General features: G+C 42.7%; 1 pseudogene; it reads left to right on the forward strand.

Moving 5' to 3' along the window:
* The first annotated feature begins 1,810 nt into the window (after window positions 1-1,810).
* LOC133893075 (vacuole membrane protein KMS2-like) lies at window positions 1,811-24,646 on the forward strand (annotated as a pseudogene).
* The last annotated feature ends 1,886 nt before the right edge of the window (window positions 24,647-26,532 follow it).

Raw genomic sequence — 26,532 nt, forward strand, 5'->3', positions numbered from 1 at the left:
AGTCTAGTATCACTTTTTTTTCAAAGTTCGCACCTCTCTCAGGTTAGGGGTGGCAACAGGCCAGATCAAATTAGGGCCTCACGGGTTTTAGACCTGGCAGGGACGGGAATGGGTGTTCAAATCGTCCCACAAGTCTTTGGGTCGAGCTCCCGACCCGAGTCAGGTCCAAAGCTAAAAACAGATTATGCACCCGTGGATGCTCCACGGGTCCCAAATACGACTCAACCTGCCCCACAAGCCCCGAGGTAGCCCAAGTGCCCCATGGGCTGAAGGATCGAGATGACAGCCTAGAGTGGGTGAATATGCCTTTTTCGGAAAATCCCCTAAACAAGCTAAAATTTCATCTTAATGAACTTAAATACAAAATTTAAATCTACTCTAAAACAAGAAACAAGGTGCAATCCTATATGAGATATAAACATTAGAATTAACACATATCAATTTATGAACTTGCAATAAAGTAAAGTAAACATGCAAAATAACCAAAGAATGGAGAGATGATGATGTTGTTTTCAAAGTTCGGATCCTTGAGAGCATCCTATGTCTCTGTTGAGGGGTTCGGTCGTATTTGAGCCGAGTCTCTTTCAACTATTTTTCTCTTCAGGTTGCACAAAGCACTTCTCAACTTCATTGTGGTATTTCTTCCCTTGCCGAGATGAAATATGGCCTTCACAAACTTTCTCACAGCGTACCATAAATATGTTGGTAGCTCGTGAGTAACTCCTATTCGTCTAGGAGTCCTCAAACTCTAAGAGAAAAGAATGCAAACACCAAAGCTTGGAGATGACACTTAGTGCTCAAAGATCCACTTTTGAATTCTAGCACTCAAACTCTCTTTTTCAAATCCCTCTCAAAGGTGGAACACTTTCTTAAAAGAAAGGAGGAGCTTTTTGCTTTGGAGAGTTCTCAGATTCGAAATGGGCAGACGTTTGGAGTGAAAGGGGGAAGGGACATATATAGAGATCTCTTTAGAAACTAATCGTTGGACACCTTTTTAGCCCATATTAGATGTTCTGAACCCCATATCGGAACATCCGATCAATTCAAAATAACATATTTGAACTTCAAAAATCAACTCAGATCTGGTAGAAACTACACATTGGAATATCCGATGTGGAAAATTAAATAGAGACCGAAAGATCTATGTTGGTTAAAACCGGATGTTTTGACCCATTCGGAACATCTGATCCAACTTATCGGAACATCCGGTGTTGAATTTTAATTCCAAACCGAGACCACTAAACTTGAGAAAGTTGGATGTTCTGACTCATATCGGACCATCTGATTGAAACATCAGAACATTCAATATCTCAAACCGAGAACTCTGTGTTCTGAAATTTTGGAATATCCTATATTCACTTTGGAACATTGGATGTCACTAAGAAGGATTCAACTCGGTATTCAAGTTGTGATCTTGTGTCGCTTTCTAGATTTAGTGAGGATCTTTTTGCGCACTAAGATTAAAACCAAACTACATCATTGTACTCCTCTTAATAGTATGTTGGTCCTATACTCAATTTTAGAAACAAAAAAGTATTTTATAGAGTAAACCGTTCACCATCTTCTTTCTTCAATTTTTGGGGTTGCCAACGTCGTGTTGCTCACACAACAGGACTTTTACCTATTCAAATACTCATTAAATACATTAGTTTTTTAATCATTTGTCGTCAATCATCAAAACTCATGTAGTGGATCTAGATGCACTTTCACGGACCTTGAAACAGCCTAACTACTTATTCTCCATTTCTCCATCCCCTCCCAGTCTCCACCACCCTAGCGGCCTAGCCTGAGCCCGAGAGGTCCCGCTGCCATGGGCGCCAATCATGGCTCCGCTGTTGCCACCTCTCCTACGCCCTTCTCCTCTGTCATCACCGTCCTCCTGCGTACACCATCACCAACTACGCAGTCGAGTTTTGGGTCCCTTGATGGGTCTCAATTCCCCGCTAGGGCCAAGGGTCGTTTTGCACCTATTGACTATTTTAAGGCCAGATCAGATTTAAGGTCTCGGGTTTAAGATCAAATGCGTTCTCGCTCCACTCAACCCTAACCTGACCCATTGTCACCCCTACTCCAGACTACTACAAGGTTAGCTCAAGCCCCCGTTAGTTAGGTTTGCTTGTTTGTTCAGGCAAATCTCACTCAAGGCAACAAATGAACAAGCCCTATGGGCCTCTTTGGTTCGAACCCTGGACAAATATGCATGGACCTGGAGCAAGGGAGCAGGGAGCTACCTAGACCGCGTTTGGTTGTGACCCTGACTTCTTGTCAGGCCCAGGCAGCAACTCGCTCACAAAATCGACCACCTGGGAAGCAGGCTCGTCTATATCGAGCGTAACTCCTCAGCCAGGCCCTGACTCCAAGCAAACGCCACGGGATCACAGGTGTCTGATCAAGCAATTTTGCAACACATCTCCGTCAACTCACAGACAGCTAACAAGCCCAGGCGGCAGAGCCTGTTTGGTTGCTGCCCTCGTCGAGATGCCTGAGCAAAATAGGTGCCTGTTTAGGCATAAGGAGCTTGCCTGCTGAGGCATAAGAAGAAAGAAGTTGTTTGGTGGAACAGAGAGAGGAAGGCTCAGGCGCGAGCGCGAGTGAGAGGTGTGAGCGAGAGCTAGACACGCGAGCTCGGGTGCTCGATTTCAAACGTCTGGAGTCTAAGCTCGTTGCCTGAGTTCAGTAGCACATCAGAACTCTAACCAAACACTATTTTAGAGCTCTCAAAAACCAGCTCAGGCTAGGTAAATTTGACGAGGGCAGCACCCAAACGAAAGCTTTTCTCTCCTGGCTTTTTTTTCCACCTTCGCTCGCGACTCGCCGAGCTCGTGCTCTTCCTCCTCTCCGGGAGAAGAGGCGTTTCTGCGTCAAACGAGAAGCAAAGTCCGCGCCTTTTTTCTCGGTTCATAGAGCGGCGGCAGGCTCGCACAGGCGCTGTTCAGATCTACTCGACAGAGGGAGAGGAGCCGGAGCTGCAGGATGGCGCCGAGCGTCTCCGGCTAGGACCAGGCCGTGTCCGGTGAGTAAGTCGCGTGTTGGGTTTGGGATGGAATAGAATACCGTTGTTTGGCCGCCGGTCCATTGTTTTTGGAGATGGTTGTCTGGTTTAGTTCTTGGCTTTAAACTTTAAAATTATCTCGCGCTTTAGGTTTTTGGACATTTGTGATTATTTTTTTCTCAAAATTTCTACGATTTGGGGTGTGAAATTATGAAACTCGTTTTTTTTTCTGGAGCTTGTCGTGTGCTATGGAGCTGCGAAAGCTTGTCATTGAGGTATTCCGAGAAAGTTGGAATCTTTGAAAGTTGGAATCTTTCTTGTTTTTATTTGTGTAGAAGTAAGGTTATTTTTGTTTCAGTTGGAAATTCTAAAAAGCATAATGTAGATTGTGAATTATGAGAAGCTGAATTGTGAAAAGTTTTTAGATTGTGGATTTAAAACTTTGATGGGTATTTTAGTAAAATGAATTTTCACAATCTGTAAAAAGCTGAGGAAACCAGCTTCTTAAATTCTCACAATTCAACAAACAGGTTATAAAAAACTATGATAAAAATTATCTATTTGTTTTAACTTCAAATTGTAAAACTTGGAAGCCATCGAAGCTGAAACAACCCTAATTGACGATAGGTTATACTCTTTTCTTATTTGGGAGAGTTCGATGACTTTTCTGTTGTTGGTTTTTCGTTGCTCGTGATTTAAGACACTGATCCAACCGCTCTTTTGTATAGCTAAATTGCATTCTTGGCTTTGGTTAATTTCATATGTGGGCTGTGGCTTACTATGTTTCACCGATACGTCGTGGAAGTCGCCGTACTCGTATCAGATATGGCAGGATACGGCGACACGGCCGTACTCATGGAAAGAAGGTGCAGCCGTGCAGCTAAAGCAACAACTGAAGCGAGCACACAGAGGAGTGCTCCCATGCGGGTGCAGCTCTCATTGTCGACAAAGGCATCAAAAAGAAGAAGCAGACAGCTATTCATTGCTGAGGAAAACTCTTCTGCAGCAAGAGAAGGCCAATGGTAGCAAAAATTAAATATATATTTATATGTACTCGTCGTATCGGTGTATCCTTATTTTTAAGGTGATCGCCGTACCTATATCCGTATCATCGTGTATCAGTGAAACTTCAGTGGCTTATGAATTATGATTCAAACAGTGCATCATTTAGAGCACTTTTTGAAGGCTAGAAGTTTTTTTTTTCACTTGGTTTCAAGTTAGATTTCAGTTCATTTATGGGCGGAAATTAGATTTCAGTTTTTTATGCCTTGTGGTTTGTGATTTCCAAATGCAAATACAAATTTCCAGCGTAAAATATTTTTGAACTGAATAGAAATGTCACTGCCCCCAACGTGTCCTTTCGAAAACTATGTTATGGAAGGTAGCTGCCAGTGTTTTTGTTTTCATGTGCAGCAGAACTTGGATAATTACGATAGGTGAAAATGTGATATATAGAAGGCAACAAATTAGGAGCGTGGGTTGGATTCTCCATACCACCTGCACTATATGATGAGATGAAACCAATGATTTTTCCAAACAATGTCAACCGAATGAGATAAAATGGCAATGTAGTACATGCTCTGACAGATACACTTATATTTCAGAGCTCCGTGAAAAACATCATGTGGACCTGGAGAGACTGACACTGACATCACGACCATTCAAAACATTAGCATTCTTTGTGTTAGCAGTGGCGGAGCATGCACCCCCTTTCTATCCAAAAGTATTAGTAACATTAGCTCTGGTGAACAGTAAATTACTGTAGCTTTGATGAACAGTGAAGAACCATGCACCCCCTCTCTCCAACACTAGCTTCGCCCCTGTGTGTTAGCCATTGCTCAGAGTATGGGAAGAGCATGTTCCTGTGTTCTGAAGAAAGGTGCTCGGTTGAAAATCGTGGTTTTTTTGGTTGTTGCTACCTGAGTTCTGCTCTTGTTCACTGATAGTCCACATGAAAAGGTATCATTTTCTTTCAAAGTTATTAGAACATTTGTGTTTTACAAGAGTTAGAACAGTTTGAGTGATGTGGATGGTAGATTACTAGATAGTGAATTGTGCTATATACAACTTCAGAAAGTTATGCCTTTTTTCATTCTGTGGATATACACATTTGAAACTGAACGGTGATGGTATCTTGTCATTGATGCAGTATCGTCAGGAGCTGCTTTGGTATGTCAGGTTTGAATTATGGTGGGCCGTACTAGAGGTCGCTTCATCCATTGGATTAGGCAAGTGCAAATAGTTTTCAGCTTAGTGAAATTGTGCAATTAGGAGTTAATGAATTGATTAAAATACAACAAGAATTTCTGTTTACATTGTTTCTTATTACAACTATTTTGCAGGTTCTGATTTGCACACTTTTGTATTATATTTAGGTCCCCCATCCCCATATTGCCCTTTTTACAAGCAAAGCGGTTCAGTGTGGTAGGGTTGATTTAAAAAGTGCTCCTTATGACACTATTCTCCTTAAAAGGAGGTCATCATGGTTCGAGAAAGATTGTATGGAGTTTGGACCCCCAATATATCAGGAAACAATTCCATTCAGAAAAATACTGCAAGAAGTTTATCTCGAAGCTGTTCTTTGGGGCATTGGAACTGCACTTGGAGAGCTTCCTCCATATTTTCTCTCAGGAGCAGGTTTCATTCATACTGCTTTGCACTTAGCAACTATAGCATAATTTACTTGATTACCTTTGTTTTCTTTTACTTGTCCACTTGATCCACCTCTTCCACTTTGAGTCATCTGTTATCAAAATGGCTAGTAAAAAATTACAATTCTGCCATTTGCCTCTTTTCATGATACCATATTTCGCTGAAATATACTTATCCTGGGATTTTCTTAGTAGAGTAACAAATTAAATTATGTGTACTTTTTAATATTCTGCTGAGAAGTTTTGGAGAAAATCTTCGGTGCAAATAAGCAAATGGGTGCAAAAGTGCAAACAGTGAATGTCGTCCGTCTGACCCCCATCTGAAAGCTACAGTTGATCCCACCATCCTACTAGTTGAGGGTTTTTTCGTGATATTTTGTGACTGTCTGAAGGATTTTTTGCAAATCAACCCATCCAGTAGTGGTATGGTAGGATCAACAATCTTCGGATAGGGATCAGACGCATAACATTCGTTGTTTGCACATTTATACTTATTTGTTTGTTTGCACCAAAGATTTCCGTAGAAGTTCTATAACTAAAGATTCCAATGTAAGATTGTATTGTAATATGCAAAAGGATGCCATGTTCATCACAAAATACCTGATGTTTTCCTTGTTTGTTAGTTTTGTAGAAATGCCATCCTATGATTATAGATAAATAAAGGTTAACCAACTTATTAGCTTCTATGAAAGGCTAAGCCCCCTTCCACTAAGAAGTTGAAAGTAGTTAAGGCTTATGGGTCTTACGCCTTATAGGTATGGAAGGGCTAATAAGCTTGTATCTATCAAAACAGTTTTGCAACTTTCTCTCCAGCGGGGTAATTTGGCTTATAAGTTAACCACAATAATCCATCATATAAAGTTTAACTTAGGCTCAACGAGCTTACATGATGCAGTCAGCCCATTTTTTCTAAACTTACTCTATGTTGCTGACTCCTTTTACTATAAATGAACCACAGCTAGCAAAATAGATGAGTTCGAAGAATTGGATGCTTCCATTTCAGAAGGCTTTCTATCATCAACTTTACAGCAGGCCAAACGATGGCTCATGTCGCATTCGCAGCATCTAAACTTCACGAGAATCTTGCTACTTGCTTCGGTTAGTATCTTCCTGTCCGCATTTCACATTTGTTCTAATCATATTTTAGTATGTTACCTTTTTTTTTTTAGTTTCTGACTTGCCCTGTAGCAACTTGACAGTTAGGCTGTTAGGTGAAGGTCATTTAACATTGTTGGGAAGCTAATGTTCAAACTTAACTAAGAGTTGCTATAGAAAGAGTACATTTAAAAATATAGCCATGTCATGACTTATTTTTAAATATTACAAGTGGAGAAATCTCTTAAATTTATTGGGCATAATCTTTGCAGGAGCAGTTCTCTACTATGTTTACTATTAAAAAACTATTTTTAGAGATAGGTGTTAATCCATTTTCATAGTTGTTTAGCGCACTCACCTGTGATCGAAGGCCTGTAAAAATTAACGATTTCTACAGATGCAAAAGAGACCGCCTATAGAAACCTATTGTCACAAGCAGTTCACTTAAGGAACCGCTTATAATCTCGGTCCCTGAATCAATATTTTTTTACTCGAAAAAAAGCGATTTTTTTTTACTGACCAGGTCGCAAGTCACATGTTTTTGCATGCAAAATACGTGTGCATGCATTTTTTGCATTCAAATTCAAAACCTCTAAGCTCACGTAAACCCTCCTCACCATCCTACTACAGAACTACTACTGATCATAATAGCATGTATATTCTTTTTTATATCTTTTATCTGAAACTTCAAATAATTATTGGGGCATCTAAATGACTTCAAATGAAAAAAAAAATCAACTACTACAAAGTTGTAGATCTAATCGGTGGTGAAAGGATCGAATAGCCCAAGAGGGGGGTGAATTGGGATATTAAATTTGTTTTTTTAATTAACTACTGCTTGACCAAATAAAACTTATAAGAAACGCAAGTAAGGAATTTTAACTAGCACAAGATAGCTAACCACGCAAGAATTAACTAAGAAAGACAATTCCTAAGAAGAACCTGCAATAATAACAAAGCTCAAAATAAGATGCAAGAAAGTAAAGAGTTGGAGAAGACAACACCGATTTTTTCCCGAGGTTTCGAGAAGTTGGCACTTCCCCCTAGTCCTCGTTGGAGCATCCACCAAGGATGTAGCTCCCCCTTGAGTCACCAAGGCTCAAGTGCTCCCTCTTGATTACCCTTTCTCCATCTCCGGATTGGCGGGTATCAAACCAAGTACATCCTCTTTTTCCGGGGCTCCCACAATTGCTCCAAGAGCTCACCGAGAAATCATCCGATCACCAAGACCGTCTAGGTGTTGCTAACCACCAAGAGTAACAAGCCTCAAGCTTCACTTGACAAAGACCAAGCCTAGACAACAGCTAGATGCACACTTGTTACTCTCCAAGCACTCAAAGAAGTCCTTAATCCTCAACTAAGAACTTAAAATGGACACAAGTGCTCACTCTCTTGCCTCTAAATGACACACCAAGTGTATGAGCTGCTACAGGATCGCAAGAGCAACTGTTGAAACCAACTGAGTGGGTATTTATAGCCTAGAGATCAAAAATTAGCCGTTGGCTAACCACTCTCATTTTACTGTAATCACCGAATAATCCACTGGCTATATCCTTAAGATCACCGGATAGTCCGGTGGGTTCAAACCCAGAGCCAGCTGTCACTAGCCGTTGCACGGCAACATTTGTCCGGTGATAAACTCCGGTGAACAACAGTCAACACCGGATAATCCGGTGAGTACAACTCACCCGACCCTTCGAATTTCCGAACCTTCTGCAAGAAATACTCCGGTGATATTTTTGCTACCACCGGATAATCCGGTGAGTTCAATTTGTCTGAGTTTCTTCACAACATTTCTCCGGTGGTCTGCCAGCTAAGTCACCGGATAATCCTGTGAACGTAATTTTCCACTGTGGCCCGAAGCAATGCTCTCTGCAAGAAATAGTCCGGTGTTCATATTATGCATTCACCGGATAATCCGGTGGGTACAAAATTGTTTTTCTCCGAAAATTTTCTCTGCTGGAAAAGCTCCGGTGGTCACCGGACTTTCAGCACCGGATATTCCGGTGTAACACTTCTGAAATTTTTCATATAATTCGGATGCCTCAATTAGTGTTTATCCGGTGAGTATTAGACATCCATCAGAGGATAATCCGGTGAATAAATGTTTTGTGAACTTGTCCAATTCAACTCTCTTTGAGCTCTAATTCCTTGACAGCTTCACCATGGACTTGTATGCTCTACCTAGTGCTAGAATTTAACAAGTGTGCATCATCTACGTCTAGACTCACTAAGTCAAGCTACTACTTTTAGCCCCCCTTTATAGTACGGTCAAAAGACAAAAAGAAAAAGGAGACCTATACTACTCTAAGTATCCTTCATCTCCTTTGTGATACTTAGAACTAGAAGATCCTTAGTCTTAAAGCATATGTCCTTTGATTGTCCATATAAGCACTTTAGGGACCAAGATTAACCAAATGTCATTGTATACTGAATTTTTGATTCCCTTCAAAACAAATTGTTAGTCACAGTAATATGGTTGTCATTAATCACCGAAACACTTACCACTTACCTAGGGGCCTAGATGCTACAATCTCCCCCTTTTTGGTGATTGATGACAACACAAATAACAATAGAGATATGAATTTGAAGAGCAACCTATCATACTAGGCAAAAGAATGTATAAAGCAATAAAAGCGAGATAAAGCCTAGCGCTACAAAACTATCATGCTAGAATAGGTAGGAATTATGCGAGCATGAAAATAAACACAATGTGATGACAGGCGAAACACATCCATATACAGAGCCAGATAGCCTGTCATAACATCAAAATCAATCCATAAGATCCAACATTTCAAAACTAGCTACCCAAAAATCTAACCTCCCCCTGAATCAAAATCTCACTAGACCCACCAGCTACTTTCTCTACCAACTCCCCCTATTACTAGACTCTCCCCCTTTGGCATCTAAGCACCAAAAAGAGAAAAACTAGGACATGACTAAGCAACCGGAGCTGGAGAAGATGGAGGACCCGATGCTGTCGAAGAAGGTGCCACGACGAACTGAGAACCGTCGGCCTCGGAGTCGGAGCTGGACGAACTGTGACCCGCAGCTGCTGTCGCCTCAACGATCTGATCCGGCACTGACTGAAGAGTAGCATCTGGAGCGTCAAGTGCTGGCTCAGCGACTGAAGAAGGCACAACTGACAGCTGAGGGACATGAGGGGAGATGACGGGCTGCTGCTGCTCGGGGACTGTCGGCTGTGGAGTGTCCTCGAAACTCAGAGGGCCAGTGGGTATAGGAGAAGTCAACGATGGTAACACTGGCCTCTGAGACATCCCAGCAGGCAGAGAGTACACTCCGGAGGCCAAGAGAGCTGACAGAGGGAAATCGGACCCTGGAGTACGCAAGAGTGCACTGACACTGCCTGGGAGATGACTCGGGGCAGGAGCTGAAGCAGGTGCTGGAGCTGGCAGCTGAAGGCCCTGTGCCTGGAAAAGAACGGAGAACAATCTGGCGTTGTTCTCACGGTCTGCCTGAAGTGCTGCAAACATGGCCTGCTGCTGCTGCTGTAGTGACTGCATCAGTGCAAACTGCTGCTCCTCTCGGCGGCGAGCATCCTCTGCCTGAGATGCCTGCTGCTGCTGCATCTGCCGAAGGATAAGAGTGATCTCCGAAGGCACTGCAGCAGAGGGCTCGGTGGTAGCTGTCTCAGTATCTGAGGAAGGAACTGATGTCTGAGGCGCACCCTGAGTAGAACCACCAGCCTCAGCATCATGACATCTCGGAAGTGGTGGAATGAACTCGATATCCTCCGAGTCACTATCGTCGTCATCCAAGTCTATGAAGGCATGAGGTAGCTCTGCCTCGGCCTCTGCAAGGGCCTGGTCCTCAGCGGCAACTCTGTCTCGCTCCTCTGCTGGGATTTGCCGCTGAGCCTGCGCCATAGCACGCTGTCCGCGACGTCTGTCCGTCGGAGCGCTAGGAATATAGTCCGGGAATCGCTTCGGGGATTGCTGGTAGACGTTAAGATGCTCTGGATAATGAATCGAGCGAGCCAACAAATATGAGATGAAATGCGCGAATGGCTGCTGTCTGCCCAGACCCTCTGCTATGTTATCCTCAATCTCACACAAGATGAGATCTAAAATGTCAAACTGCTGATGAGTGAGGATAGATAAGAGCAACCACTGCTGGATACTGGTAATAGCCTCTGCGTTCCCGATCCTAGGCAACAGGCTGCGTCTGAGTGCAAAGTGAACTGCCCTCGCCTCTGGAGTCAGCATCTCTGGCAGTCTCAGTGAACCTGGAGGAAAAGGCGACCTGAACAACAGACGGATCTCGTCATCCGTCGGGAAAACGCCACCGGTCAGAGGACGACGAGGAGGATGAGCGTTCGGATGAACGACCTCATGCAAGAATCTGGTACTCTCCTGAAGCCTCAGAGCCTCGAGCATATCTGCCCGGTACAATTTGTAGACCTCTCCCTGAAACATGAACTGAATGAACGACCTGTCGGGAGCGATCCATACTGTCGCATAGAATACTCTGACCCAATCCCCAACATATCTGTCCACCTGAGTAAGGAGAGCGGTGAGACCGGGGAATGCATCAAAGTGTCGTCTCACATCTGCTCCCCCTGCAGCTGACTGCAAGTACTCCCATCTCAGCGTCCTGTGCTGACTTAACTGAACGCTCTTCCTGCCAAATGAGCGATAGAAGCTCTCCTGTACCACTGTCCAGAAACGGGGATCAATCCCCTCCTCTCTGACCTCAGGGAACCACTCCTCGACTGGTACGAATCTCAGCCTCTTGATCCTCAGACCCTTGCAGGACGTGAGATCAAGCAAACGGACCTCTCCCTGAGCTGGAGGCTGCTGCTCAGACTGCTCGGACTGCTGCTGCTGTTCAGACTGCTCGGACTGCTCGGACTGCTGCTGCTGTGTCTCTACTGCCTCTAGCTCCTGGCGAACCCTCTTCCGGCCCCCTGACCGGCTGGAAGGCGTCGAACCTGACCTCCCGGAAGCACGAGTGCGGGTGGAACGACGTGTAGGAGGGGTGGTCTCATCTCTGATCACAAAACCCTCCTGCCTGTTGTAGGCATCAACAGCAGCAAGCGCTCTGTCCCATTCCTTCTGAGTCTTTGACTTCTTCTGCTTAGGCTGTTCAATTGCCTTGCCCTTGCCCTTGTCACTGCGATTACGACCCATCTGACAGATGCAACGTGAAATAGAGATGAGTGATCATATTGGGTTTAAGATTTCGAATGAAATTAACCCTAAACGGAACCCTAAGCATGGATGGATATGAATTGAGACAATCATGCTATGGATATAGGCAAGAGACAATAGATATTGATCAATTGCATAGAGGAAGACTTGAATTTGGGCAAATTAATCAAAATAGGCATGAATTTGAAGCAAATGTGAACGATTTTGCTTGAATTTGAGTGAAATGAGCGATATATGGTACAAACAGATGAACATGCCCTAGTAGGTGATGAAAAGGTGGAGATGAAGCTAATTTCTTGATTTGATCACGGCAAGAGGCAAGATTTGACACAATTCATCTAATTTGACATGAATTTGAGGCAAATTTGTATTAAAGTCAATGGATTTAACAAGGAAGACGCATAATTGATGAACATGCTCTCAATTTATGTCAATTGAAACTGAATGATCCCAAATTTGAGAGAAATTGACTCAAATTTACATGAATTTGAATGGAATTTGCATGGATTGTCTTGAATAATCATGAATTTGGCCAAATTATGCGCAATTTTGACTATCATGTACTCAATTCATGTCTAAAAGATGGAATAGCAACAAATTGGATCAAATTTGCTTTGATTTTTGAAGAAATTTCATGAATTTTGGCACACAATTGTATGAATTTGATCTAGGGCTTCATCAATTTGAGTACACCGGCCACAAATGTGCTCACCACGATAAAGGAGAGAGAGAGGAGGCGGTGGTGATGCCGGAGATGATAGCCGGCGGCGCAAGAGGAGCGGCGGCGGTGAGGAGGGCACGGCGGAGGCAGCTCTGCGCGCGGGATCTCAGGGCAGCGACGGGCGGAGAGCCGGCGGTGGCGAACTGGTGGCGCCGGTGGACGGCGCAACTCCGGCGGCGGCGCTACGGAACTGGGAGGCGGCGAGTCGGCGAGGTGGCGCGACGACGTACGAGCGGCGGCGAAAAAAATGATAGAGCCGGCCGACCGGGAAGACATATATGACAGGTGGGTCCCGCAGTTTTTTGAAAGCACCGGATAATCCGGTGGAGGCAACAGAGAGCACCGGATAGACCACCGGACTATTTTTTGCAGAACCAACTTTCAGGGACCGAAAACTCTGTTCACATGATGTTCCGCTGAGCTTATATTTAGCACCGGATGACATCACAGGATATTCCGCTGATCACCAGGAAAAGACAGCGGACTAATGTTTGCAGAACTAAATTTTTGAAGGCCGAAACCTATTATACTCACCGGACGTTCCGCTGATCACAACATAACATCACCGGACTTATGTTAAGATTTTGAAGTTCACTGAACTGATGAGCACCGGAATGTCCGCTGATAACTAACTGATCACTGGACCATTGTCATGGTTGAACTGATCTGAGACAGAGATCACAGGATATTCCGCTGGTAAAATGAAAGGAGCGCCGGACTATCCGGTGATATGAGAAAAACCAGGCTGAACTAATTTCTCTTACTGAGTCCAAGTTTCAAATAACCACTCAACATAAACACATATTTGGACCAGTTTGAGTGAATCCCTTACCCTCTCAAACTCTCATTTACAAATATTTGCCAAAAAGGCTCTAACATATATAATTTTTGAAATAATCAAATAAGAGCCAAAGAAGATGGTAGAAAACACCAAGGAAATATTTGAGCCATATTTCCTATGAACTTAAAGATGAAGGCTTTAAATTCGCTAGGTCATGACTCAATAGGCATTAAGCACTTATATCTTTCTAATCACACTTTTAGAAGTGTACGTTCACATTGAGAGCGAACTATAATCTCAAAGAGTGATATTCTCCTTTGTGATCTCTCTACCACCAATGCTTAAGCAATGTAAGACATGAAAGTAGACATGAGTGCATATTATATGACATGTGAATGCGAAGCGTAAAATTAATCTATCTTGTCATATTACTTCCCTTCTCAAGCTTCTTCATGGTGAACCCAACAACATGCCTTGAGAAGAACTAGTGACCCACCATTTCAAGCAAAACCCATGTCCACCATTACCTTGAGAAGGTTAGACAAGGTCCTATTATGAATGCATCTATATGACAAGGTATCAAATGACATTAGAAGCATCGATCACATTTAGTTCATTTCGTAATCTACTAAAAGTGGCTTCATCTAGAGGTTTAGTGAAGATATCCGCCAGTTGATCTTCCGATCGAACACTACTAAGAGAGATATCATTGTTTGCCACATGGTCTCTTAGAAAGTGATGACGGATATCAATGTGCTTTGTGCGGGAGTGTTGAACGGGATTGTTAGCAATTTTTACGGCACTCTCATTATCACAAAGGAGTGGAACCTTCTCTAGACGAACACCAAAGTCTAACAAGGTTTGCTTCATATAGAGGATTTGAGCACAACATGCTCCGGCGGCAATGTATTCTGCTTCAGATGTGGACAAGGCTACTGAATTTTGCTTCTTAGAACTCCAATAGACTAGGGATCGCTCTAGCAAGTAGCACCCACCCGAAGTACTCTTGCGATCCACACGGCATCCGGCAAAGTCCGAATCCGAGTATCCAAGCAGTACGAAACTAGCACCTTTTGGGTACCACAAGCCTATGCTAGGTGTATGCTTTAGGTATCTAAGGATTCTTTTTACCGCACCAAGATGAGATTCCTTAGGATTAGCTTGAAAATGAGCGCACATGCATACACTAAACATTATGTCGGGCCTAGATGCGGTAAGGTAAAGGAGTGACCCAATCATCGAACGATAGAGTTTTTGGTCAATCGATTTACCCGTTTCATCCAAGTCAAGATGTCCATTTGTAGGCATGGGGGTCTTGATTGGCTTGCACTCTTCCATCTTAAACTTCTTGAGGATATCTCTCGTGTACTTCTCTTGATGGATGAATGTCCCTTCCTTTAATTGCTTGATTTGGAATCCAAGAAAGTAATTTAGCTCACCAATCATCGACATCTCGAACTCCTTAGACATCATATCACCAAATTCCTTGCAAAACTCTTTGTTAGTTGAACCAAATATTATATCATCAACATAAACTTGACACAAGAAAAGCTCATTGTCGATGATTTTTGTGAACAATGTGGTGTCCACCCTCCCGATCTTGAATCCTTGGTTGATGAGGAAGTCACGTAGGCGTTCATACCAAGCTCGTGGGGCTTGCTTGAGGCCATAAAGTGCCTTGACCAACCTATAAACATGATTAGGATATCTAGGATCTTTGAAACCGGGGGTTTGTTCAACATATACGAGTTCATTAATAAGGCCATTTAAGAATGCACTTTTCACGTCCATTTGATAGAGTTTTATGTTACGATGTGAAGCAAATGCTAGAAGGATACGGATGGCCTCAAGCCTTGCCACGGGAGCAAATGTTTCGCCAAAATCCAAACCTTCAATTTGTGCAAAGCCTTGTGCGACAAGTCTTGCCTTGTTGCGTACCACCACACCATGTTCATCTTGCTTGTTGCGAAAGACCCACTTTGTTCCAATTATGTTCTTGTCTTGAGGCCTTTCCTCAAGTATCCATACCTCATTTCGAGTAAAGTTGTTGAGTTCTTCTTGCATTGCCATCACCCAATCAGGATCAGTGAGAGCCTCATCTACATGTGTGGGTTCTGAACAAGAGACAAACGAGTAATGTTCACAAAATGAAGCACACTGACGAGAGCGAGTTTGTACTCCCCTAGATGGACTTCCAATGATCAAGTCAATCGGGTGATCCTTGGAAATATGTGTATGCTTCACTTGTGGTTGTTGAGGTGTATTTTGTGGTGATCCAACATCTTGAGCTTGAGCTTGAGCTTCCTCTTGAGAGATATGGACATCATGTGATGGAAGTGGTTGATCATCTTTGTCTTCATCTTTATCAACTTGTGGTGCCATTGAGGTGTGTGGTATTGAAGTAGAGGGTACATCTTCATCGTCCTCCTTAGGCTTGATATCCCCAATTGCTATATTCTTCATTGCATCTCTCAAGGGTTCATCACCTACATCATCACAAGAAATATCCTCTCCTTGGGAGCCATTAGATTCATCAAACTCCACATCACAAGTTTCTTCAACAAAGCCGGTGGCATTGTTGAATACTCGATATGCTTTGGAGTTTGATGCATAGCCAACAAGAAAACCAATGTCACAACGTTTTTCAAACTTGCCTAGGCGTTCCTTTTTCTTGTAGATAAAACACTTACACCCGAACACCCGGAAGTAGGAGACATTGGGTTTTCTCCCAATAAGAAGCTCGTATGGCGTCTTTTTCAATAGTCGATGGAGGTAGACTCGGTTAGAAGCATGGCATGCCGTATTGATTGCTTCCGCCCAAAACTTCTTCGGAGTACCATACTCATCTAACATTGCTCTTGCAAGTGTAATCAAGGTCTTGTTCTTCCTCTCTACTACGCCATTTTGCTGAGGTGTGTAGGTTGATGAAAACTCATGTTTGATGCCTCTTTCTTCACAAAAATCTTCAATTTGTGTGTTCTTGAACTCCGTCCCATTGTCACTCCGGATCTTCACAAGTATGGACTCAAACTCATTTTGAGCCCTTTTTGCGAACTTCTTGAAGATTTCAACGGTCTTTCCTTTGTCATCTAAAAAGAAAGTCCAAGTATATCTTGTATAATCATCAACAATGACAAGATAATATAAATTACCACCAAGACTTTTGTAGGTAGTTGGTCCGAAGAGGTCCATGTGTAGAAGTTCCAAGGGTCTTGACGTAGACATCATGGACTTGTATGGATGAGGACTTGCAACTTGTTTTCCGGCTTGACACGCACTACACAACCTTTCCTTCTCGAAAATCACATCCTTCACACCAACCACCTTCCCATTTTTGAATACCTTCTTGAGTTGGCTCATCCCAATGTGTGCAAGCCGACGATGCCAAAGCCAACCCATAGATGTCTTGGTGAAGAGACATGTAGTCAAGCTAGCATCATTAGAGGAAAAATCCACAAGATAGATATGCCCATGTCTAAATCCTTTGAATATTAGGTCATTATGCTTCTTACTCGTTATGATAACATCAACATCACTAAACAAGCATGTGAAACCCAAATCACATAGTTGAGCTACGGAGAGTAGATTGAAGCTAAGTGATTCTACTAAAAGAACATTGGAAATAGAGAGATCTTTTGAGATAGCCACCTTACCCAAACCTACCACATTTGCCTTAGAGTTATCACCAAAAGTGACTTTATCATGATTATCCACTTCATCTTCTAGCGAGGTGAACATCGTTACATTGCCGGTCATATGTTGTGTACATCCGCTATCAAGCACCCAATGTTTTCCACCGGCTTTGTAGTTCACCTACACACATGTGATCAAGCCTTTTGTTTAGGTACCCAACCAAGTTTGGTACCTTTTATGTGAGATACAAGAGATTTAGGCACCCAAAGTTGCCTAGGAAGTTTGCCCTTAGCTTGAGTTCCAATGAATTTTGCCATAATTTTACCATTTTTAAGCTTATGTAATAGAAAATGATGATCATTAAATGTGGACTTGTATTTAGAAGGCAAAATAGGGAGAGGTTTGGTAGGAATTGGACACTCCCTTGTGTGGTGTCCGGTGACTTGACAATGTTGGCAATATGAACCAACTTCCTTGATGAAACAATTCTTGATCTCCGGTGTCTTTATGACCCTTTTTACCGGGTTGGGGAAGCATCCAAGTCCTTTCTTGTTGAAGTACAAAGCATTCATCATGAGAATTTCTTTGTGCTTGTACTCCCCCTTAGTCAACCGGGCCACACAAGATTTGAGACTTGCAATTTCACTTTGAAGCTCTTGCTCCCTTGCATGGTTAGTCTTAGATGATGATGTAATATCACATGATATATCAAGAAGATCATCACAAGAGGTAGATGCATTGACCTTAACTACATCATTATCAACCAATTCATCCAAGCTACGATCAATGGCATCATAGGCATATTCAAGTTCTTGGTGTTTGTATATTAGGCCATCATGCTCAAGTTTTAGCTTATAGTTACTTGCTTTAAGAGACTTGTTGGATTCAACTACTTCATCATATTTTCCAAGCAAATTATTGTGTTTAGTGAGCAACTCATCATGTTTAGAACTAAGCATGGAGTTAGCATTTTCAAGCAACTTGATTTTAGCCTTTTGCCTCTTGATGATAGCAGCATAGTCATTCATTAGCTTAGATAGATCATTAGGAGAAAGACCATTATCATCACTACTATCATCTTCCTCACTACTCACCTTGTTGTTACCTTTTGCCATGAGGCACATAGGTGGTGGAGGTAGAGGTGGATCATCATTGACGATTGCGAGACCCGCGAAGTTGTTGTCATCATTATCACTTGAGTCATCACTTGAGCTCTCACCGGAGACCCATTCACCAACAATGTAGGCCTTACGTCCTCCACCTCTCTTGTTAAAGAGCTTCTTCTTCATCTTATCTTGATCCTTCTTCTTGTACTTGTCCTCATCTTCACTTGCATCAAGCTTCTTGGACTTGTTCTTGTTTCTCTTGTCAGGATGAGGACAATCATATGATATGTGACCAAGATTACCACAATTGTAGCACTTCTTCTTGTCTCCACCACCGAACTTGTCAAATTTCTTTGGACGAAATTTGTTCTTCTTGGGATCATAGTTGTAGCCCTTCTTTTGAAACTTAGAGATCATCCTTGTGGTTCTTCTCATGAGAAGAGCAAGCTCGGTGTCGGAGTCATCATCATCATGTTCATCATTATCGTCATCTTCATCACTTTCACTTGATGATGAAGGAAGCTTGATCTTCTTCTTCTTGTTGCCGACCATCTTTGCTTTGAGAGCAAGGTTTTTCTTGGATGAGGACTCATGATCTCCAAACAAGAACATTTCATGCGCACAAATCTTTCCAACGGCATCTGTGATGGTCATGTCATTGATGTCTCTTTCATGAAGAAGAGAGATAACAATATTGTATTGTGGCTTGGGAAGTACCATCAAGATCCTACGAATAACATCTCCATCGGACAATTGAGTGAGTTCAAGAGAATTGATTTCTTCCACAAGCATGTTCATACGAGAATACATGTCATTGCATAATTCATTTGGAAACATCTTGAATTGATTTAGAGCATTCATAAGCACATGATATCTTTCTTCACGAATTCTCCTAGATCCCTCATGAATTTCACAAAGAGCGACCCAAATGTCATGAGCAAATTCCTTACTTCTAACTCTAGAGAAAACTTCTTCACTAATTCCCTCAAATATAGCATTCTTAGCCTTAGCATTCCACCTAACTTCTTGTTCGGTAAAAGGTTGTTCAAACCCAACGGAGGTTGCTTGCCAACACTCGGGGGAAATAGCCTCTAGATAGCTCGCCATGCGAACTTTCCAATACGCAAAGTTCTTTCCCTCGAACCTTGGCACGCTACTTCCGCTCCCCGGGGCCATTTCTCTAGGATTTTAAGCCTATCAAGAGAACGTAGCTCTGATACCAATTGAAAGGATCGAATAGCCCAAGAGGGGGGGGGTGAATTGGGATATTAAATTTGTTTTTTTAATTAACTACTGTACCAAATAAAACTTATAAGAAACGCAAGTAAGGAATTTTAACTAGCACAAGATAGCTAACCACGCAAGAATTAACTAAGAAAGACAATTCCTAAGAAGAACTTGCAATAATAACAAAGCTCAAAATAAGATGCAAGAAAGTAAAGAGTTGGAGAAGACAACACCGATTTTTTCCCGAGGTTTCGAGAAGTTGGCACTTCCCCCTAGTCCTCGTTGGAGCATCCACCAAGGATGTAGCTCCCCCTTGAGTCACCAAGGCTCAAGTGCTCCCTCTTGATTACCCTTTCTCCATCTCCGGATTGGCGGGTATCAAACCAAGTACATCCTCTTTTTCCGGGGCTCCCACAATTGCTCCAAGAGCTCACCGAGAAATCATCCGATCACCAAGATCGTCTAGGTGTTGCCAACCACCAAGAGTAACAAGCCTCAAGCTTCACTTGACAAAGACCAAGCCTAGACAACAGCTAGATGCACACTTGTTACTCTCCAAGCACTCAAAGAAGTCCTTAATCCTCAACTAAGAACTTAAAATGGACACAAGTGCTCCCTCTCTTGCCTCTAAATGACACACCAAGTGTATGAGCTGCTACAGGATCGCAAGAGCAACTGTTGAAACCAACTGAGTGGGTATTTATAGCCTAGAGATCAAAAATTAGCCGTTGGCTAACCACTCTCATTTTACTGTAATCACCGGATAATCCGCTGGCTATATCCTTAAGATCACCGGATAGTCCGGTGGGTTCAAACCCAGAGCCAGCTGTCACTAGCCGTTGCACGGCAACATTTGTCCGGTGATAAACTCCGGTGAACAACAGTCAACACCGGATAATCCGGTGAGTACAACTCACCCGACCCTTCGAATTTCCGAACCTTCTGCAAGAAATACTCCGGTGATATTTTTGCTACCACCGGATAATCCGGTGAGTTCAATTTGTCTGAGTTTCTTCACAACATTTCTCCGGTGGTCTGCCAGCTAAGTCACCGGATAATCCTGTGAACGTAATTTTCCACTGTGGCCCGAAGCAATGCTCTCTGCAAGAAATAGTCCGGTGTTCATATTATGCATTCACCGGATAATCCGGTGGGTACAAAATTGTTTTTCTCCGAAAATTTTCTCTGCTGGAAAAGCTCCGGTGGTCACCGGACTTTCAGCACCGGATATTCCGGTGTAACACTTCTGAAATTTTTCATATAATTCGGATGCCTCAATTAGTGTTTATCCGGTGAGTATTAGACATCCATCAGAGGATAATCCGGTGAATAAATGTTTTGTGAACTTGTCCAATTCAACTCTCTTTGAGCTCTAATTCCTTGACAGCTTCACCATGGACTTGTATGCTCTACCTAGTGCTAGAATTTAACAAGTGTGCATCATCTACGTCTAGACTCACTAAGTCAAGCTACTACTTTTAGCCCCCCTTTATAGTACGGTCAAAAGACAAAAAGAAAAAGGAGACCTATACTACTCTAAGTATCCTTCATCTCCTTTGTGATACTTAGAACTAGAAGATCCTTAGTCTTAAAGCATATGTCCTTTGATTGTCCATATAAGCACTTTAGGGCCCAAGATTAACCAAATGTCATTGTATACTGAATTTTTGATTCCCTTTAAAACAAATTGTTAGTCACAGTAATATGGTTGTCATTAATCACCGAAACACTTACCACTTACCTAGGGGCCTAGATGCTACAGGTGGCTATAATTTTCATATAAAGTTTATCCTCATCCGACTTCGTAAAAATTATGAATTTTTTAAAATAAATTATCAATCAATACCACATGTTGTTTACATAAGTAACCATTTCTAAAAATAGATGACAATTTATCTTAAAAAATTCTTAACTTTTTTATATAAACTCAGATGAGGACAAACTTTATATGAATATTGTAGCCCTCGACGAGATCTACAACTTTATAGTTAATTTTTTTTTTCATTTGAAGTTATATCTGAACAATCGTTTAAAATTTTAGACATAAGATATCTATTAAAAGGAGTGCATATGCTATTATTATCACTATTACTTCTGTAAGCTAAGTCTTGTTATTGATAGTTGAGGTGTTTGATCTTCTTCTTATTGATCTTATTGGAGATGTTGGAGTTGGTAGTATTATTTTTTTCTCTGTATTCTTGAGTTTACTTGTATTAATAGGACTTGTGGTAATAGTAGCATGTAAAACTTATGTGTGAAATTTTAACTGATTATTTGAACACCTAAATGATTTTAAATAAAAAAGTTTTGAACTACAAAGTTGTATATTTCGTCGAGGGCTATAATTTTTATATAAAGTTTGTTCCCATCCAAATTCGCATGAAAAATTATGTAGCTTTAAGATAACCTCTTATCCATTTTCAGAAGCGGATCCTTATGTGAACCATCTCTGAAAATAACTATTATGATAAACGGTTACTTATGTAAATTGCTTATGTTAATTATTCTATTTTCACATACGGTTCATTATATAAACCGCATGTTGTAATTGTCTTATTATCACATGAGGTTCACGTAATGAACCATCTGTACAAATGATTTTTACACAGGCGGTTTCTTATACCGTCTACCTCTGAAAATCACTCGGACAGTTTGTCATATGATTCACCTATAAGAAGATATTATGGATGTCTTAAAAAATAATTTTTGAAGTAATGGTTGGCATACTTTTTTAATGAAATATGACATGTGGAGAATCTTTCTTCTGCCAGGTGCCAAACCGTCTGTTTGATATTGCTGGCATCTTGTGTGCACACTTTAACATCCCTTTCTGGAAGTTTTCTAGCAACTTTGATTGGAAAGACTATTGTTAAAGTTTGTATCCAGGTTCGCTACTTTCAAACTTCTGGTACAGTTCCTATATAGCATTCTGTTGCGAATTGTAATCATAGTATCATACATATTTCATCTCATTTTTGTTAAGACAACTAACCACAGATTAAAAATTATTTTCGTAGACAACATTGGTGCTTACTCTCTGCAATAACCAACTTCTTGATTTGGTGGCTTATATGGGCATTTGGTAGTGGTCCTGGAGTGGCATCCGTCCTTCCCTCTTTAGTTGCTAAGTTGAAGACAGCCAAGAATAAGTTTTTATCAGTTCATGTTGCTGCATCAGCTTCTGTTGCTGTGAAGGTATGAATTTTACTCAACTCTGGCAGCTATGATGATCCAAAATTTACTGCAGCCATCACCTTCACTCGCTCCAATCTTTAAAGTGATCTGATCATAATTGTTAGGGTGGTAGTTATATTTTGAATTTTAATCATTGATCATATAAGTATATTTATTTTGAAAAATAGAATTTTATTAACTCTCATCGTTACATCAAACTGATACAACCGTATAAAAGTTTACCCTCAATATCTGCATAACTATGATACACACAGTCGTGATCTAACAAACATCAACCCGATACATAAGACCTACACAAAGCAATAGACTAACAAGATAGATAAATTATATCTCATCAACTGAGGTTATTCTATTTAAGTTTGGATATGAATTCTAGATTACCATCCAAATAAGGTAAAAAGCTTCTTGGTTGTAAAAATAAAAATAACCTGGAGATGCTGAAGTAGGTTGTAGGAACGTGCAGACTTTTGGAGATGCTCGGTGGTGCCTTTGTGGCGTGTCCAAGTTCTTGGTCGCCGGCTCGCCGCCCGAAGCATCGCTCTCGACATAGTATCATCATCTGTTGCATGCTAAGATCCCATCAGCAAGTGGGGAGTCTTGGTGGCGAACGCTACGGCGAAGACTGTCAACTTTTGTTGGTGACGCCGTCTTCTTAGCCTCAACTCGCTTCACTGCCTTTGTTGAGGAATCAGCAACAACTTGCAATGAACCACCTTTTGCCGGGAGGTCTTGGATGGCAACGCTTCGGCGAGGTTCAACGTTGCCCAACGGGGTCTTGTCTGCAGCGGTACTGGACACCAGAGCAACAGGCGACCCGGCAGCGACCAGCATTGAGGAAGTGGAGTTCAGAGCAGGCGCCACTTCAGCCGCATTCTGACCGGTTTGAATTGGATCCACCGCCTGCAGCACACCGGCCTGGGGTGCTGCGCCTTTGATTTGGGCATGGCCGCCCAGATCTCGCGGCGTGCGACGAACGTAGACGTGGTTGATGGCGCGCGACGGAGAAGGGCTGCGGAGCGGACGCCCGCCGGCCACCGTTCCTGGCGCTGATGGCACGGCCACCGGGACAGCAGGCCAGGCGGCTGTCGGAGCTGCAGGCGCACGTCCCTACAGGCCTGCGTCTGGAGTAGGTCTGGCCTGGCCAGTCGCCGGCCGGGCGGCAGCTTGTTGGTCCGCCCGCGCCGAGGCAGCAAGCGCCCGGCCCTGCAGGCCGCCGTCTGGAGCGACGTGCAGCCCAGCCAGCCGGCAAGGGGACCGGCTGTTGAAGAAGGGCCGGCACTTGGCGCTGCCTTGGCCAGGCAGCTTGTAGGTACACCCCCGCCGGGGCTGCAGGCGCACGGCCCTGCAGGCAGCCGTCTGTTGCGGGGCTGGCCCGGCCAGCCGGCGAGTAGGAGCGGCGCGCAGCCCGGCCAGCCGGCGAGGTGGAGCGACGCGCAGCCCGCCGGCAAGGGAACCAACTGTTGAAGGGCCGACTGCAAGTCTGTTAAAGAGGCACTCGGCCCAGACTTGGGGCTCTTGCCGAGTCGGCCCTACCCACCCATTGTAACAGAACCTGACACAGCAGCAGCCCTCGTCGAAGGAGAGGCCGTGGTGCGCAGGTGAGTGCTCCGCCGTGGTGCAAATACATGGCATGGCATATCACACTATGGAAACGTGCTCGGTAAGTGGTTCTAAAATGAACCTCTTGATCTGGGTGACAACTCTGATGCTGATAACGGTTCAAAGAAAAAGATGATACTATAATGATAAGGCATATAACACTTAAGCTTCTCTGATTTACTCTGCATATTTACAAGCTTGTTGTCATCTTCTTGGTTGTTCTTAATTAACTGTTTCTAAATGTATATTGTTTTATCCTTGTTTAGGGAAACAAGCGGAATCTGTCATTCTCGTTGATCTGGAATACTGTGGTGTGGCTCATGGTTGTAAACTTCATTATTCAGATAGTTACTTCTACAGCACAGCACAGGGTTATCTCAGGACACAACAGGAGCTTGAGATCAGTAAAAAGTTGTCGGAAACCAAATTCTCTGCCTCTGAACCTTCTTCTGGGCCTTCTGGCATATCAAAATGATTCGTTCTGGGTATTCAATCTGATTTATCCATTTATGTGTATAGTATTATCAGGTTCAGAGAGGAAACTTACCTAAGAATGGGCTACTGATTCGAGAAAATTCAGAGTATGGTCATCAACAGTGTGCTGCTACTATTCTCCAGGAAAGAACATTGATACATTTGTTCATAACTATCCCATTAAGCCATCAGTGCAAGATTAAGACTCCTGCATTATTGTGGGCTTATGGCGCGCTACTTATTGTTGTGTTTCTTTCAAAACCACGAATAGAGAAAAGTTTGACTAGCGCTGAAAATGCAATGCCGCCCCAGCGACTATTGTGGGCTTTGTACATCAAGTAGCAACCAGGAAATTATAAACAAAAGAAAAAGATCTCAAATATACAATTTATGCCTCCTATCTTCCTACTAGCTGATTTTGTCTCTGCATTGGCAATGATCTCTTGTCGAGATCCGTCCTTTCTACGTCGTGATTGCGACGCGATATCGAGATTTCTGTTCCTGTCAATGCACGCACACCACATGCCAGGTGGTTAACTGAGAAAGTTGCATCTTTATCAGCTCCTTTTTTTCTTTGCTGTTGTAGTTGGCATTGCTTGCATGTACCAGAGTCCAGCTTCTGACGCAACTTCACCGGTGGAATTATTGGTTTCTTTTCCCCGTGCAAGTCTCCTTTGAAACGTATGTTGGGCCATGTTAATTTGTGACAAGAAAAAAGGTGAGGAAAAGGATGGTCAAGACTTCTAGATGAACCCCAACTTGGAGACTGTTGTTTTAACTATTTCTGGTTGATTGAAAGCGCTCACTTGCTGATTGAGCTAACGCACTCTCTCGTTGGTCAGTCACATTGAGCTAACACAGCTAGGGATACAACACAAAAGTTGGACCATTCCGATTCACCCTAGCATGAACTGAACCTTTAACCACTTCACGTGTAGGCCTGTAGGTGTAAGGTCTTAGCCTTTGAGATTAGAGGTTAGGCTTTGGTTTTTGCATTGCTTGAGGTGTACACCTGATGCAAAAAAAAAAGTTAACAGTTAGTCTCTGAATCTTTCGGGGGTTTTTTTTTTCCCAAAACAAACTCTTCATTTTATGAAAAATAAAATAAATGGTTAGTTTCTGCAGCGCATACCGGAGTGCTGAGTGCATGAAAGTACGCAACTGAAAACGTATGCATTTAACTTCATTGCACTAAGCATGCGTTTAAACGCTATTTACATTTACCATACTGTATGCAGGTAGTATCACCTGAACAGAAGAATTGTACTGGAAATAGTAACTGATATAAGTGCAGTAATGCACGGCCAAACCTGTTCTGAGCGTAGGCTATTTCCTACAATGTCCTACTGGCCTAGGCATCGTCCTTTTCCCCTCTCTGTTGCTCGTTGCTACAGTGCCCATAACGCTAGTGAGGCATAGTATGATCCCTAGAAACCTACAAGGCGCGAGCTAGAGAATATGATCGTTCTCTATGAAACTACCCATCAAATCTGTAATATGTACAGCACGGCAGAGTACCAAACCGTATTTTGCCGTAGGTTCCTAGAGATTTGCGCCAAAAAATACTAGTCTTTTAATTGCGTTTTTATATATATTTTCTTTTCTCAAGAAAATAAATACACTCTATGCGAATCGTATGAGGGTACAATGATAAATGTGTTTTCCCATTATTGTTTTTGTTTCCCTTCTTTTTTTTAATCGTCAGGCTTCCTTCCCGAACGTTTCTTTAGAGCTTTTGACGGGACGTGCATCTCGCGCAGCCCCTGGCTCAAACACGGGTGGCTCGGGATGGGAGCTCCTTGCTCTCTCCGTCACTGCCAATCGAGCTAAGGCTCTTTACATGGCATGATCTCTTCCCCAAGAAATTATATATATATTATCTCTTTC

The sequence above is a fragment of the Phragmites australis genome, chromosome 15, assembly GCF_958298935.1.
Source record: "Phragmites australis chromosome 15, lpPhrAust1.1, whole genome shotgun sequence".
NCBI lineage: Eukaryota > Viridiplantae > Streptophyta > Magnoliopsida > Poales > Poaceae > Phragmites > Phragmites australis.